The sequence below is a fragment of the Meles meles genome, chromosome 2 (assembly GCF_922984935.1).
Source record: "Meles meles chromosome 2, mMelMel3.1 paternal haplotype, whole genome shotgun sequence".
In the NCBI taxonomy this organism is placed as follows: Eukaryota; Metazoa; Chordata; class Mammalia; order Carnivora; family Mustelidae; genus Meles; species Meles meles.
Window position 1 is genome coordinate 42741548 of NC_060067.1, and position 10835 is coordinate 42752382.

The window sequence follows — 10835 nt, forward strand, 5'->3', positions numbered from 1 at the left end:
AAGACCCGAATTCAAAATTTAAAGTACAGTTTCTACTGAATGTGTATCACTGTCACATCATTGTAAAATATATCACAAATTGAATCATTGTAAATCAAAAAACATCTTATTTGAAAGTTAAAACACAAATATACACATACACAGTCACCCATATACACACAAAACAAAGGCCTTCATATAGGGCCATCTATGTATCTCTAAACAACATAGCATGACATATCAACAGCAAAAAATGGATGTCAAGGGGACAATTGCTTTGTGTCAGTACTCTGAGCAGTAACATACATCCAGAACTCCAGAGCTAGCTGATGGCAAGAAATTTTACAAATGTTTGCTGGACAGATTAAGCATTATTATTTTTAAATTAGTGTGCATGTCTGTTTTCTAAAGATATGTTAATTTATTTTATTGACTTATTCCAAAACCAAATAATTTCCTCTTATTTAAGTGGCAGGTAAATAGAATTATTTTTTTTTTATGTTAAGGTTTTTTTTTTTTTCCATTTTATTTATTTTTTCAGCATAACAGTATTCATTCTTTTTGCACAACACCCAGTGCTCCATGCAAAACGTGCCCTCCCTATTACCCACCACCTGTTCCCCCAACCTCCCACCCCTGACCCTTCAAAACCCTCAGGTTGTTTTTCAGAGTCCATAGTCTCTTATGGTTCGCCTCCCCTCCCCATTCTTTTTAATTTAAATCAAAAGGCTCTTTAGGGAAAATATACTGAAAATTCTGAAACTTGTATTGCTTATGAATCGTTTATTAGAATCCCTATCAACTTGTATTTTTCATAGTTTTTCCTAAATAATCTTCAATGAATTGAAAATATTTTTTGGATTTTATTCGAGGCTATTAACACACAATGTCACTTTGTTAAATATAGTGCTAAAGTTTCAACCAAAACATTGTGTCTTTTTTTTTCCACTACCACATCCTCCATCTACTGACTGGATTCTCTCCCCAACTAGCACATATATACCATTGTCTGTCTTTAGGATAAGTAAGGGTCATCTTTTGTCTTTATTCTACTCCCCATGTGCTTCTGAACTTGTTGAATTTTAATATAGTCACACCATAAGCGTTACATATTTGCTCTCCTTTAAATAGTAAACAGTGCACAACCAGAGCTTACCTTCAAAGCTATCAATATACTTACTCTGATACATTATTTTTGTATTTTTGTAAATTAAAATAACTAAATTATAGAACAAGAGTTTCAGGTGGTAGCTGTTGTAAATTTTACCCAAATGGACTTTGTCAAACTCGTTTTTGTCATCAGATATTTCAAATAATTTTCTCAGGTCTATTTTTAGAATATGCTTGTATAATGAAATTTACATTGATATCTATTATAAAAATCTTGAAATTTATTTTAGAAACGTTAAGTATATTGAAAATCAATCTATTTCTTTAATTCATTGAAGACATTTTTGGCTTGTTTCCAGTACTTTCTTACTGGTTAAAAAATGAATGTGAGGGGCGCCTGGGTGGCTCAGTGGTTTAAGCCTCTGCCTTCGGCTCGGGTCATGATCTCAGGGTCCTGGGATCGAGCCCCGCATCGGGCTCTCTGCTCAGTGAGGAGCCTGTTTCTCCCTCTCTCTCTGCCTGCCTCTCTGCCTACTTGTGACCTCTCTCTCTGTCAAATAAATAAATAAAATATTTAAAAAAAAATGAATGTGAAGTAGTCTGAATTTCAGTATTATATGGCACTTTCCCTTTGATGAATAAAGAGAAAATATTCTATATTAGCTATTTGAGAAGAATTTATTTTTTAATTTTATTTATTTGTAAGAGAGAGTGAGAGAGAGCACAAGCAGGGAGAGCAGCAGGCTGAGGGAGAAGCAAACTCCCACTGAGCAGGGAGTCTGTTGCAGAACTCAATCCCAGGACCATGAGATCATGACCTGAGCTGAGGCATTTAACTGACTGAGCCACCCAAGTGTTCCAATCTGAGAAGAGTTCTGTATTTTATTCCTATTAATATGCAGTTTGAAGTCTAGGTAATTAACTTAATATTTTAGTGAATATTATGTGGATAGCGCTATGTTCCAGGCAGAGAGTAAGATAGAAATACTAAATCAACCATATTCTATGCATTCTAAAAGAAAATATTTAATCAATCATAATAAATCCTTCTATTTATGGAATATCAACTTATAAGCTTTCCTCCATGTGATCAGTGCCAAATACCAGAATAAAGGGTCATCTAATACAAATAAAGGATAGAATTAAAGAATTCTGGTAAGTTATTTAATTTTGAAAAATGGTGTTATATTGTTGCCGAGTTGTGGTTTTCAGTTACATAATATCTGATAAATGCAGAAGCAACATGAGTGTTATGTGAGATAAGAAATGGCATATAATTAAGATATTTTTAAAAGTACAGATAAATACAAATTTGTAACATAGCATTATAGAGGAATAAAAATAAACGATAGCTATATACTCTAAAGTGAATAAATCTTGGAAAGTTAATAGTGAGAGAAGTAAAACAAGAACAGTGCAAAAAGTATGGTACATTTTTATGAAGTTCAAACAAATTCTGTTAAACCATAGATGGACTTAAAGATATTATTATGTATCAAATATTATAAAAATTAAGCAAGGAAATAGCAAACATAAAATAACCAAAGCATACAAACTTGGGTAGATACAATAGGTGTGATCATGTTCTACTTCATAAAGAGATGAGTTAATAGATAAATAAAAGTAACTAGACTTTTTAGAAGTTAGTAAAACTTCACCTGTTATTTCTTAGTAATATAAAATATGTGGTTTTCAAACAAAAACGTTTATCTTAAAAATATTTAAAAATAAATTTCAGGTTAATCATAAGGTTATATTTACTTTTCCACTGAAGAAAAAGCCTGTTGTTGTAGTTGTAGTTGCTTGTTTGTTTTAGCTTCCTCCTAGTTCCCATTATTATAATGTGGAATGAGGAATGTTAGTTTGAAAAGTGCACTATTTTATAGACAAAACTCATTACCTGATTCATCTCTTGGTACAACAGATGGAACTCCTGAAGACATGCCCCTTTGCGTTAAGGAAGAGTAACAGTCATGCTTACTTCTGAAACATACTTGGTGGTGGCCCTAAATAGTGACACCAGAGTAAACATTTTGAATATTTGCGATTAATTTTTATAGTCATAGAACTGGCTCCAAAAGGCATTGCTGATATCTTAGCAAGTATTTCAATAAAGCTAAAAGTTGCCTGACAGTTTAAAAATATTAACAAGGCACGAAACATGACTGAAGTATTGTCCTTGGATATTATTTTTTTCCATATGCTCTTGATTCCAGACATGACAAGTTATTTTTGAGATTATATATATATATATATATATATGTATATGTATATGTGTGTGTGTGTATATATGTGTATATATATATATATATATATATATATATATATATAGTGTATTTTCCAGTTATAAGGAAAATGATTCTGGTATTTTTAAAACTTTTTTTTAAAATTACATAATATTTTTAAATTAAAATCTTATTTTTTAATGTTTTACTTTTCAGTATACTTCTTAGAATATAAAACCTATTCCATTTTGTAAGAAGTTTACCACTTAAAAAAATGGTAATTTTCTCATTGTATTTTCCCCTCACATTGCTTTATTTTGAATAAAAAAGTCACAATAAACATAACTGATGCTTTCCTTCTGGTGGTGCCTCTGTTGGTCATCTTGTATATGAGCCATGACAGTTTTACAAAATTTATTGATGTTTGTTGATATGTTTTATTATAACTAATTTTCCCTCCCTTATCTAGATTCCCCAGCTTTCAGACAGGTGGACACTTCAACAAACCTTACCCAAGGGATGTATCAAGTACTTCTTAGACATTGTCTCAGATCCTTGAGGTCTCATTTTGCCTAGGGATTTGCAATAGGTTCTGCCAGAGGCACCACTGTGACAACTGATGTCCATGGTCTGTCTCCTGCTAAGCTCAAGATGTCAGTGGTTTCCAAGTTTATCTATACACTTAACGCATTCCAGCAAGGTTTTTTTTTTTTTTAATATTAACAAACTTATTTTAAAGTTTACATCGAGAGGCAAAGACTCACAATAGTCAACACAGTATTGAAGGAGAACAAAGTCTGAGGACTGACTTCAAAGTTTACCATAAAGATAATCGTAAGCAAGATATTGTAATACCAGAGAAAGACTGGATTAAAGGAACAGAATATATATTATTAATTATATTTTATATTTACTATAAAAGCAAAAACATTACAAGGGAGCAAAATATAATCTTTTAAACAAATGGTTCTGGAGTAATGGGGAAGCTGTATGTAAAAATATAAAATAAAAATAAAATAAAATAATAAAATAAAATAAATCCAGGCAAATATCATATGCTCTTCACAAAAATTAACTCAGATTGGATTATAAACCTAAACATGAAACATGTAGAAGGAAATATAGGAGAAAATTTAGATGACCTTGGTTTTGACAATAACTTTAGATACAACAGCACCAGCGCTGAATTTAAAAATGTCTACTCTGTGAAACACAATGCCAAGAGAATGAAAAGGCAAAGCACAGACTATGAGAAAATATTTGCAAAATACATATCTGGCAAAGGACTGTTAATCAAAAATACACAAAGACCCCTTAAAACTCAACAATGGGGGAAAACCTGATTAAAAATGAGCCAAAGAACTTAGCAGATACCTCACAAAAGAAAATATACAGATGGCAAATTAGCATATAACAAGATGCTTCACATCATATGTCATCAGGAAAATGCACATTAAAATAAAAAAGAGACACCACTACATACCCAAAATCCATAACACTGACAACAGAACACTAAATGTTGGTGAGGATGTGGAGGAACAGGAATGTTCTTCCATGTCTATTGAGAATACAGAATGGAAAACAATTTGGCAGTTTCTTACAAAACTAAACATATTCTTGCCAGATGATTCAGCAGTTGCAGTTCTTGGTATTTATCCAAAGATGAAAACTATACCCACAAAGATGTCTATAGCAGTTTTATTCATAACTGACAAAAGCTTGGAAGCAACCAAGATATCCTTCCATAGCTGAAAGGTCAAATAAAGTGTAGTACATGCAAACAATGGAATGTTATTTAATGCTAGAGAAATGAATTACCAAGCCATGAAAAGATATGGATATAAATATTTAATAAATATTTGATTTTAGGCTTCTACCAGTCTATCAATAGTATTAGTATTATATTAACAGTGAATGCTCAGCATTCATGAATTTACCTAATAAAATATTTTGGGTTCAATATTTTAAATACTTCAACCTCTATGATTATATTCATAATAATTTTGAATTGGGGTAAATAAATCTTAATTTTTTGTAACTTGTTTCTTATTGTAAAAGAGCTCAATGAAATTTTAGAAAATAAAAATTTACAAAAAAAAACACATTTAGTTTACAATTGCCAAATAATTTAAAACTTTATCTTTTATTCAAATACATATATTTTTCTAAATTGATTTATATGCTAGTAAAACCAAAAACTTTTAGTTATACTAGATTTCATATCATGCAATCAATGCCAGAAAGCCACCTGGCAATGATTTGTCTTAAATAGAGTTAAGATGAGTGTTATCACAATGCAAGATGGAAACATAGATAGTATAACAATTGAGTGTTACATAACTTTTCTGTTTTGTATAAAATTACTACTCTACAAAAGGCTTTTATCAGTGACAGACTTGGAAATTTAACAAAACTTTTAAACTAGCATGTGTGACTCATTCCTAGAAAACAACACAATCAATAACACTTTATTTAGATTAAATCATGACTATTTCTCCATTTGAATAAAAAAGGTAGCAACCCCAATAAGTTTATTGAACATGAAAACTTGAAATGTTATGATGCTCCTAAGGAATTAAATGATCCAGTCATGAATCACAAAAAAAAAAAAGGATATAAATTACCAAAGTGTTTGTATAATTGTAATGTCCAACTGCCCATTATCATACAACAGTGTAGGCTTGTAAAATAACTCTATAAAAGAACTCCACTTCTAAACTGTAGAAAATATGTTCCCTTTCCCCCTATATACAAGTATTAAGACATTCATTTAGATTTTAAAATATCCACTTAATACAGGCGTTTTACTAATTTGAACAGGCAGCAGGACTTTATTCTTATTGCTTACATCTGAAGGGTAGACTTCAAGCATAAGAGGTAAAGCCCATAAAGGAGCCCAATAATAACAACAAAATACAGTTTAAAAATGTTTAGTGAAAAAAAAATGTTTAGTGAGCACTTACAATCTGCCAGCTACCTTTCTGAGAATACTTCAATTAATAAAACATATAAAATACCTGACCACAAAGAGCTTACATTCTTTTGAAATATAATAGTGAAATAAACTGATAATAGAGGGGCACCTTGGTGGCTCAGTCCATTGAGTGACTGCTTTTGGCTTGGGTCATGATCTCAGAGTCCTGGGGTGTAGCATCCCAGCAGGCTTTCTATGTAGTGGGGTGTTTTCTTCTTCCTCTGCCCCCCCCCCCCACTCTCTCTCTCAAATAAGAAAATAAACAGGTAATAGAATAATGATTGATGGTTGATGGTGATAGGTGTTACAAAGAAATACAAGAAAGGTAAAAGCCATTAGAGAATGCTCGGATGAAAGTTAATTTTATTTTGTGTTGGGTGGTTATATCTCATTTATGAGATGTTATTTGCACAAAAAACTCAGGAAGTGAAGGAGGGTGTTATACAAATGTTAAAGAAAAAGATTGCTCTAGGAAGAGCAAATAAGTACATAGACCTTGTGTGAACAGCCTGTCTGTTACTTTTGAGGAAAAGCAAGAAGGCCAATAAGGAGTTCATAGTGGTGGAGAGAGGAAGAAAGTATTGATGTATGACCTTCTAGTACATTGAAATGCCTTCAATTTTTATTTAGTATGAAAGGGGAAGATACTGAAAGATTTTCAACAGCAGAATAAAATCATCTGACTTGATTTTTAGGTTAAGTTGCTGTACCAGAATAAATTTGCAGGGAGAAAGGAGTGCAGTATGTGTGGAAGTGGGGTCATCAATCAGGTCAATAATTCAGGAACATACGATGGTGTTTTTAAAGCATACTGGGTGGTAATGGAAGTGGTGAGGTATGGTTTTTGTTTTGTATATATTTTGATGGTGAATATTCTGGTGAACGGGATGGGGTATGTGCAGGACAGACAGTACCAACATTTATCTCACCTGCACAAACAGAAGGGTGGAATCGTCATTCCCTGATATGGAGAGAACCTGAGTTCAGATGTTCTTTTTGATTAAATGGCATAGTGATGATGAGGATTTAGTCAGACAGTAAAAGGGAACAGTAAGCATAGTGTTAAGTGGTAAGACATTATAATACATTTGAACATCACAAAGCATTGTGTTGGATCATCTGTTTATGTAAGTAAGTAAATGAATGAAGCTTCCTGGTTCTGATAGAGGTAAAGAAGACTGCTATATGATCTGAAAGGGCACATGCACCCAAATGTTTATAGCAGCAATGTCCACAATAGCCAAACTATGGAAAGAACCTAGATGCCCATCAACAGATGAATGGATAAAGAAGATGTGGTATATATATATACCACATGTGTATATATATATATGATGTGTATATATATATATATATATATATACACCACATCTTCTATGTGTATTCCATTATATGTATTAATATATATAATATATATATGTATATATACATATACAATATAATACATTATATCTATATGTATTCCATTATATATAATATGTATATATAATGGAATACTATGCAGCTATCAAAAGAAATAAAATCTTGCCATTTGTGACAACATGGATGGAACTAGAGGGTAGTATGCTTAGCAAAATAAGTCAATCAGAGAAAGACAATTATCATATGAGCTCCTTGATATGAGGAAATGGAGATGCAATGTGGGGGGTTTGGGGGACAGGAAAAGAATAAATGAAATGGGGTGCCTGGGTGGCTCAGTGGGTTAAAGCCTCTGCCTTTGGCTCAGGTCATGATCTCAGGGTCCTGGGACCAAGTCCTGAATTGGGCTCTCTACTCAGCAGGGAGCCTGCTTCTTCCCTTCTCTCTCTCTCTGCCTGCCTCTCTGCCTACTTGTGACCTGTGTGTCAAATAAATAAATACAATCTTAAAAAAAAAAAAGAATAAATGAAACAAGATGGGATCGGGAGGGAGACAAACCATAAGAGACTTTTAATCTCACAAAACAAACTGAGAATTGCTGGGAGGAGGAGGGTAGGGAAGAGGGTGATGGGGTTATGGACATTGGGGAGGGTATGTGCTATGGTGAGCGCTATGAAGTGTGTAAACCAGTTGATTCACAGACCTGTACCCCTGGGGCTAACAACACATTATATGTTCATTTAAAAAAAAGAAGAAGAAGAAGAAGACTACTATAAATCCAATGCTATGGTTTTCAGTGAAGAGTGTGCAATCAGGCATATTTTATTAAAATAACCAAGTAAAATGATGGTAGAAAATTGTAATAACAGAAAACATAAAAATCAGAGATTTTAAAAACAGATGTGGTACAGCATAGAAAATATAGTCAATGATATTATAATAGTGTTGTATGGCGACAGATGGTGGCTATATTTGTAGTGACCATAGAATAATGTATGGAGATGTTGAAAACCTGAAACCAATGTAACACTGAATGTCAACTATACTCAAATAAAAAATAGTAAAATAAAATATTTTAATTTAAAAAGATAAAAAGAGGGACAAGAATTTGAAAAGTTAATTTCAGAAAGGTGAAGATGAGGCTAAGGCATACTTTGAACCTTGAGGAAAACACCATTTGGAACATTCTTGCCCATTTTGAGAAAACTCAAATGAATCAATACCATAAAAAAACCCATTTTAACTGAGAGATGTAATGAATTCTCAAGAAATAATTTTGACAGGATAATTCTTCCATATCAAACAGCATACAGAAAACAGGGGAAGCACCTGGAAGCAAAATAGATTATACTGAAAATAAGAATTAGGAAAAAGATAAATGATGAAAAATAAGAAATTTAGGTCTATGACAGAGACCTAGTGAAGAGAATTTTTAGCTTGTGGTTTAATGTTTTTGAGGATAATCTAGAGCTGATAACTGCATTGAGACAGGCTGGGTTTAGGCTGGGTTTAGGCAGACCCCTAGGACAGGGCTACTTTGGGCAGGTGGTATTGGAGGAGGCCATTGGGCTGGACAAAGATGAATCTAACCATTTGACCAAAGTGTCTGTGAAGATGTTGAAGTCAGATGCAACAGAGAAAGACCTGTCAAACCTAATCTCAGAAATGGAGATGATGAAGATGATTGGGAAGCATGAGGACATCATCAACCTGCTGGGTCCTACAAATAAGACGATCTTTTGTACATCATCATGGACTATGCCTCCAAAGGCAACATACAGGAATACCTGCAGGACCAGAGGCCTCCTGAGCTGGAATACTGTTACAATATCAGTTACAACCCAGCGGAGCAACTCTCCTCCAAGCACGTGGTATCCTGTGCCTATCAGGTAGCCCGAGGCATGGAGTATCTTGCCTGCAAGAAGTGCATACACCAAGACCTGGCCACCAGGAAAGTGCTGGTGACAAAGGACTACATGATGAAGATCTCAGACTTCAGCCTTGCCCGGGACATCACCACATCAATTACAATAAAAAGACAACCAATGGTGGGCTGCCTGTGAAGTGGATGTCCCCTAAGGCCATGTTTGACCAGATCTACATCCACCAGAGTGACTTCTGGTCTTTTGGGGTGCTCCTGTGAGAAATCTTCACTCTGGAAGCCTCCCATACCCTGGAGTGCCTGTAAAGGTGCTTTTCAAGCTGCTGAAGGAGTCATTTGATGGACAAGCCAATAACTGCACCAGAGAGTTATACACAATAATGAGGGGTGGCTGGGCATGTGGTACCTTCATGCTGCTGGTGGAAAACCTGGATCATACTGTGGCCTTGACCTCCAACCAGGAGTACCCAGACCTGTCCTTGGCCCTGGACCAATACTGTCTAAGCTTTCCCAACACCCAAAGCTCTACCTGCTCCTCAGAGAAGGTGGCTCCTTCTCTCGTGAGCCATTGCCCAGGGAGGCCTATCTGCCCTGACACCCAGCCCAGCTTGCCAATGGTGGACTCAAATGACTAGTATCCCCATTACTCCTGCCCAGACTCCATCATAAGCTGTAACCACCCTCCCTGCAAGACTCACTGCCTTCCCCTTTGTCCCTTTCCTGCTGGTAAGAGCCAGCTGCCTACCTGAGGCCTTCACCCCTTGAAGCTCACCTCTCTTCCTCTTCCTCTTCCTCTTCCTCCTCCTTACAACCTGCTCATGAAAGAGAGGAACAGAAATGCAGGTACTTGCTCATGGCCACTTCCTTCCCTCCCATAGGTTGGACCAAGACCCCTCCCTGTCATCTGGCACTGCCTGAGGTCGGGGGAGTGGGAGATGAGGCATGCCAGTGAAAGCTGTCAGAGCTTTCCTGTTTCAGTTTTGTCTGCTTAGCATAACATGGAAGACGGAGTTCTGGTGGCAGGGACCTAGTCTTTGGAGCTATAGCACTAGCGAGGGGAGGTCAACTGCTCCACGCCTTGACTAAGAGCAACCCCTGCTCCAGAGATATGGTGACAGGGGCTTATTAATTTCAATACTAATTTGCTTTTTTTTTTTTCCATTTTATTTATTTTTTCAGCGTAACAGTATTCATTCTTTTTGCACAACACCCAGTGCTCCATGCAAAACGTGCCCTCCCCATTACCCACCACCTGTTCCCCCAACCTCCCACCCCTGACCCTTCAAAACCCTCAGGTTGTTTTTCA

General features: G+C 35.2%; 1 pseudogene; it reads left to right on the plus strand.

Moving 5' to 3' along the window:
• The first annotated feature begins 7031 nt into the window (after nucleotides 1-7031).
• On the plus strand, nucleotides 7032-10160 carry LOC123936826 (annotated as a pseudogene).
• The last annotated feature ends 675 nt before the right edge of the window (nucleotides 10161-10835 follow it).